Source organism: Montipora foliosa, chromosome 6, assembly GCF_036669935.1.
Source record: "Montipora foliosa isolate CH-2021 chromosome 6, ASM3666993v2, whole genome shotgun sequence".
Lineage (NCBI taxonomy): Eukaryota > Metazoa > Cnidaria > Anthozoa > Scleractinia > Acroporidae > Montipora > Montipora foliosa.
Genome location: NC_090874.1, coordinates 46,130,646 through 46,137,458, shown reverse-complemented (window position 1 = coordinate 46,137,458; position 6,813 = coordinate 46,130,646). Strand labels below are relative to the sequence as shown.

The 6,813-nt window shown below is 39.7% G+C and overlaps 1 long non-coding RNA gene across 2 annotated transcripts in view; it reads right to left on the bottom strand.

The window, feature by feature from the left end:
• LOC138008433 (uncharacterized) overlaps nt 1-5,033 on the bottom strand; it is a 586,097-nt gene extending 581,064 nt beyond the window's left edge. Inside the window, exons 1-2 of one of the 2 annotated variants that reach the window (XR_011124247.1) lie at nt 4,962-5,033; nt 3,921-3,990 (exon numbers count right to left, since the gene is read on the bottom strand). This is a non-coding gene — a long non-coding RNA (uncharacterized lncRNA). The remainder of the gene's footprint in view (nt 1-3,920; nt 3,991-4,961) is intronic. The other variant, XR_011124248.1, reaches the window with a different exon arrangement.
• Between the last annotated feature and the right edge of the window lie 1,780 nt (nt 5,034-6,813).

The window sequence follows — 6,813 nt, the reverse complement described above, 5'->3', positions numbered from 1 at the left end:
TACTTTCCTCACCCTCCCATAGAGAGGTCTAGTGAGTTGTTTTGGCTATGGACTAACACCTCACACTTGTTAGACTTGCATGCGACAAGCCATGACGCAGCCCCCCCTAGGAATTTAAAGCTCACCGTCAGTGCAACTGCTGCCAAAGGCAGCAGTTGCACTTTGGATTTTGCAGCCAAGTTTGACCTTGTTTTCAAAACTTTAGCTACATATCTCACATAAATCAGACATTTTGTTTTAGCATTGGATATCTTTAACTGTTTTTCAGACCCTATAGGTCATCATTTACTTTCCTCACCCTTCCATAGAGAGGTCTAGGGAGTTGTTTTGGCTATGGACTAACACCTCACACTTGTTAGACTTGCATGCGACAAGCCATGACGCAGCCCCCCCTAGGAATTTAAAGCTCACCGTCAGTGCAACTGCTGCCAAAGGCAGCAGTTGCACTTTGGATTTTGCAGCCAAGTTTGACCTTGTTTTCAAAACTTCAGCTATATATCTCACATAAATCAGACATCTTGTTTTAGCATTGGATATCTTTAACTGTTTTTCAGACCCTATAGGTCATCATTTACTTTCCTCAACCTCCCATAGAGAGGTCTAGTGAGTTGTTTTGGCTATGGACTAACACCTCACACTTGTTAGACTTGCATGCGACAAGCCATGACGCAGCCCCCCCTAGGAATTTAAAGCTCACCGTCAGTGCAACTGCTGCCAAAGGCAGCAGTTGCACTTTGGATTTTGCAGCCAAGTTTGACCTTGTTTTCAAAACTTCAGCTATATATCTCACATAAATCAGACATCTTGTTTTAGCATTGGATATATTTTTAACTGAAATCAATTTTCTCACATAAATTCAAGACATTATTAAACAATGCTCATATTTCTGTTGCCTATGCTGCCAAATTTTACTTCCAAACACTGACGTTATTTGTCAAACCAAAGTGCTGGCATTTCCTCAAATCAATTATCTCACATAAATCAGACATCTTGTTTTAGCATTGGATATCTTTAACTGTTTTTCAGACCCTATAGGTCATCATTTACTTTCCTCACCATCCCATAGAGAGGTCTAGTGAGTTGTTTTGGCTATGGACTAACACCTCACACTTGTTAGACTTGCATGCGACAAGCCATGACGCAGCCCCCCCTAGGAATTTAAAGCTCACCGTCAGTGCAACTGCTGCCAAAGGCAGCAGTTGCACTTTGGATTTTGCAGCCAAGTTTAACCTTGTTTTCAAAACTTCAGCTATATATCTCACATAAATCAGACATCTTGTTTTAGCATTGGATATCTTTAACTGTTTTTCAGACTCTATAGGTCATCATTTACTTTCCTCACCCTCCCATAGAGAGGTCTAGTGAGTTGTTTTTGCTATGGACTAACACCTCACACTTGTTAGACTTGCATGCGACAAGCCATGACGCAGCCCCCCCTAGGAATCTAAAGCTCACCGTCAGTGCAACTGCTGCCAAAGGCAGCAGTTGCACTTTGGATTTTGCAGCCAAGTTTAACCTTGTTTTCAAAACTTCAGCTATATATCTCACATAAATCAGACATCTTGTTTTAGCATTGGATATATTTTTAACTGAAATCAATTTTCTCACATAAATTCAAGACATTATTAAACAATGCTCATATTTCTGTTGCCTATGCTGCCAAATTTTACTTCCAAACACTGACGTTATTTGTCAAACCAAAGTGCTGGCATTTCCTCAAATCAATTATCTCACATAAATCAGACATCTTGTTTTAGCATTGGATATCTTTAACTGTTTTTCAGACCCTATAGGTCATCATTTACTTTCCTCACCCTCCCATAGAGAGGTCTAGTGAGTTGTTTTGGCTATGGACTAACACCTCACACTTGTTAGACTTGCATGCGACAAGCCATGACGCAGCCCCCCCTAGGAATTTAAAGCTCACCGTCAGTGCAACTGCTGCCAAAGGCAGCAGTTGCACTTTGGATTTTGCAGCCAAGTTTAACCTTGTTTTCAAAACTTCAGCTATATATCTCACATAAATCAGACATCTTGTTTTAGCATTGGATATCTTTAACTGTTTTTCAGACTCTATAGGTCATCATTTACTTTCCTCACCCTCCCATAGAGAGGTCTAGTGAGTTGTTTTTGCTATGGACTAACACCTCACACTTGTTAGACTTGCATGCGACAAGCCATGACGCAGCCCCCCCTAGGAATTTAAAGCTCACCGTCAGTGCAACTGCTGCCAAAGGCAGCAGTTGCACTTTGGATTTTGCAGCCAAGTTTGACCTTGTTTTCAAAACTTCAGCTATATGTCTCACATAAATCAGACATCTTGTTTTAGCATTGGATATCTTTAACTGTTTTTTAGACCCTATAGGTCATCATTTACTTTCCTCACCCTCCCATAGAGAGGTCTAGTGAGTTGTTTTGGCTATGGACTAACACCTCACACTTGTTAGACTTGCATGCGACAAGCCATGACGCAGCCCCCCCTAGGAATTTAAAGCTCACCGTCAGTGCAACTGCTGCCAAAGGCAGCAGTTGCACTTTGGATTTTGCAGCCAAGTTTGACCTTGTTTTCAAAACTTTAGCTACATATCTCACATAAATCAGACATTTTGTTTTAGCATTGGATATCTTTAACTGTTTTTCAGACCCTATAGGTCATCATTTACTTTCCTCACCCTTCCATAGAGAGGTCTAGTGAGTTGTTTTGGCTATGGACTAACACCTCACACTTGTTAGACTTGCATGCGACAAGCCATGACGCAGCCCCCCCTAGGAATTTAAAGCTCACCGTCAGTGCAACTGCTGCCAAAGGCAGCAGTTGCACTTTGGATTTTGCAGCCAAGTTTGACCTTGTTTTCAAAACTTCAGCTATATATCTCACATAAATCAGACATCTTGTTTTAGCATTGGATATATTTTTAACTGAAATCAATTTTCTCACATAAATTCAAGACATTATTAAACAATGCTCATATTTCTGTTGCCTATGCTGCCAAATTTTACTTGCAAACACTGACGTTATTTGTCAAACCAAAGTGCTGGCATTTCCTCAAATCAATTATCTCACATAAATCAGACATCTTGTTTTAGCATTGGATATCTTTAACTGTTTTTCAGACCCTATAGGTCATCATTTACTTTCCTCACCCTCTCATAGAGAGGTCTAGTGAGTTGTTTTGGCTATGGACTAACACCTCACACTTGTTAGACTTGCATGCGACAAGCCATGATGCAGCCCCCCCTAGGAATTTAAAGCTCACCGTCAGTGCAACTTCTGCCAAAGGCAGCAGTTGCACTTTGGATTTTGCAGCCAAGTTTAACCTTGTTTTCAAAACTTCAGCTATATATCTCACAAAAATCAGACATCTTGTTTTAGCATTGGATATCTTTAACTGTTTTTCAGACCCTATAGGTCATCATTTACTTTCCTCACCCTCCCATAGAGAGGTCTAGTGAGTTGTTTTGGCTATGGACTAACACCTCACACTTGTTAGACTTGCATGCGACAAGCCATGACGCAGCCCCCCGTAGGAATTTAAAGCTCACCGTCAGTGCAACTGCTGCCAAAGGCAGCAGTTGCACTTTGGATTTTGCAGCCAAGTTTGACCTTGTTTTCAAAACTTCAGCTATATATCTCACATAAATCAGACATCTTGTTTTAGCATTGGATATATTTTTAACTGAAATCAATTTTCTCACATAAATTTAAGAAATTATTAAACAATGCTTATATTTCTGTTGCCTATGCTGCCAAATTTTACTTCCAAACACTGACGTTATTTGTCAAACCAAAGTGCTGGCATTTCCTCAAATCATCTAGCTGATCTTATGAAAACCGGGTCCTTCCCACGTATCTTAATTTGTCTTTAAATTAGACTAGAACAGATGGGACGGTTATATTTTGTCAGTAACTAGACTCTAACCTTTCCATTGACAACATCTTTTAATTTAAGAAGTCAGAGTCATTGTCATTTGGCAAGTTGTGACTTGCACCTGGAATTTTAAACAAAAAATGTATATGTGTGAGAAAAAGGCTAATATCATCAGCCATTAAGGCAGTTAAGGCCATTAATATGTCTGCTATATTTCGAACTAATCTTTCAAACATCACTAAGGTGACTTCAGAAGAAGTAATATTTAATATCTAATGGAAGCGTTACCCAACACGTGGAGATTTTCTTCCCTCACCCTCCCATAGAGAGGTCTAGTGAGTTGTTTTGGCTATGGACTAACACCTCACACTTGTTAGACGTGCATGCGACAAGCCATGACGCAGCCCCCCCTAGGAATTTAAAGCTCACCGTCAGTGCAACTGCTGCCAAAGGCAGCAGTTGCACTTTGGATTTTGCAGCCAAGTTTGACCTTGTTTTCAAAACTTCAGCTATATATCTCACATAAATCACACATCTTGTTTTAGCATTGGATATCTTTAACTGTTTTTTAGACCCTATAGGTCATCATTTACTTTCCTCACCCTCCCATAGAGAGGTCTAGTGAGTTGTTTTGGCTATGGACTAACACCTCACACTTAATAGACTTGCATGCGACAAGCCATGACGCAGTCCCCCCTAGGAAATTAAAGCTCACCGTCAGTGCAACTGCTGCCAAAGGCAGCAGTTGCACTTTGGATTTTGCAGCCAAGTTTGACCTTGTTTTCAAAACTTCAGCTATATATCTCACATAAATCAGACATTTTGTTTTAGCATTGGATATATTTTTAACTGAAATCAATTTTCTCACATAAATTCAAGAAATTATTAAACAATGCTCATATTTCTGTTGCCTATGCTGCCAAATTTTACTTCCAAACACTGACGTTATTTGTCAAACCAAAGTGCTGGCATTTCCTCAAATCATCTAGCTGATCTTATGAAAACCGGGTCCTTCCCACGTATCTTATTTTGTCTTTAAATTAGACTAGAATAGATGGGACGGTTATATTTTGTCAGTAACTAGACTCTAACCTTTCCATTGACAACATCTTTTAATTTAAGAAGTCAGAGTCATTGTCATTTGGCAAGTTGTGACTTGCACCTGGAAATTTAAACAAAAAATGTATATGTGTGAGAAAAAGGCTAATATCATCAGCCATTAAGGCAGTTAAGGCCATTAATATGTCTGCTATATTTCGAACTAATCTTTTAAACATCACTAAGGTGACTTCAGAAGAAGTAATATTTAATATCTCATGGAAGCCTTACCCAACACGTGGAGATTTTCTTCCCTCACCCTCCCATAGAGAGGTCTAGTGAGTTGTTTTGGCTATGGACTAACACCTCACACTTGTTAGACTTGCATGCGACAAGCCATGAGGCAGCCCCCCCTAGGAATTTAAAGCTCACCGTCAGTGCAACTGCTGCCTTTGGCAGCAGTTGCACTTTGGATTTTGCAGCCAAGTTTGACCTTGTTTTCAAAACATTAGCTATATATCTCACATAAATCAGACATCTTGTTTTAGCGTTGGATATCTTTAACTGTTTGTCAGACCCTATAGGTTATCATTTACTTTCCTCACCCTCCCATAGAGAGGTCTAGTGAGTTGTTTTGGCTATGGACTAACACCTCACACTTGTTAGACTTGCTTGCGACAAGCCATGACGCAGCCCCCCCTAGGAATTTAAAGCTCACCGTCAGTGCAACTGCTGCCAAAGGCAGCAGTTGCACTTTGGATTTTGCAGCCAAGTTTGACCTTGTTTTCAAAACTTTAGCTACATATCTCACATAAATCAGACATTTTGTTTTAGCATTGGATATCTTTAACTGTTTTTCAGACCCTATAGGTCATCATTTACTTTCCTCACCCTTCCATAGAGAGGTCTAGTGAGTTGTTTTGGCTATGGACTAACACCTCACAATTGTTAGACTTGCATGCGACAAGCCATGACGCAGCCCCCCCTAGGAATTTAAGCTCACCGTCAGTGCAACTGCTGCCAAAGGCAGCAGTTGCACTTTGGATTTTGCAGCCAAGTTTGACCTTGTTTTCAAAACTTCAGCTATATATCTCACATAAATCAGACATCTTGTTTTAGCATTGGATATCTTTAACTGTTTTTCAGACCCTATAGGTCATCATTTACTTTCCTCACCCTCCCATAGAGAGGTCTAGTGAGTTGTTTTGGCTGTGGACTAACACCTCACACTTGTTAGACTTGCATGCGACAAGCCATGACGCAGCCCTCCCTAGGAATTTAAAGCTCACCGTCAGTGCAACTGCTGCCAAAGGCAGCAGTTGCACTTTGGATTTTGCAGCCAAGTTTGACCTTGTTTTCAAATTTTCAGCTATATATATATATATATATTTTTTTTTTTTTCTTTTTTTTTTTAACACGAATGTTTGCATGTAACGTTTTCTAATTTTATTTTCTCACTTCTCAAGTACTATAAATGTGCCTTGCCCGTTAATTTTTTAACTTGTTCATTCGACAATGATGATGACATGAAGTCGTCGAAACGTCATGTTACTTTGCTCTCGTTAATTTTCCTACCTAAATACTTGTTGTTTCCATTGCGAACTGCTTGGATATAAAATAAATATGGGTTGCTTGCTTATTAATTAATTAAGGTCCAGTTGAACGTTTAAACAACTAATTAACACGCGTGGAAACTGTATTTCCCTCTTGAATTCACTGCAGACGTAGCTCCACGCTTCATAGAAAAGCGCTCGAAATGAAGGTATTCTGCTAGTTTTCTGTTCAAAATCCATTAATTTCACAGGATAATCCTCCTCGAGGATCTTCGAAGTGATTTTCACTGCCCTGACAAACTTGTTTTAATTTTTTTCTCGAGTGCAAAAATAACTCAACGATACTTGCCCAT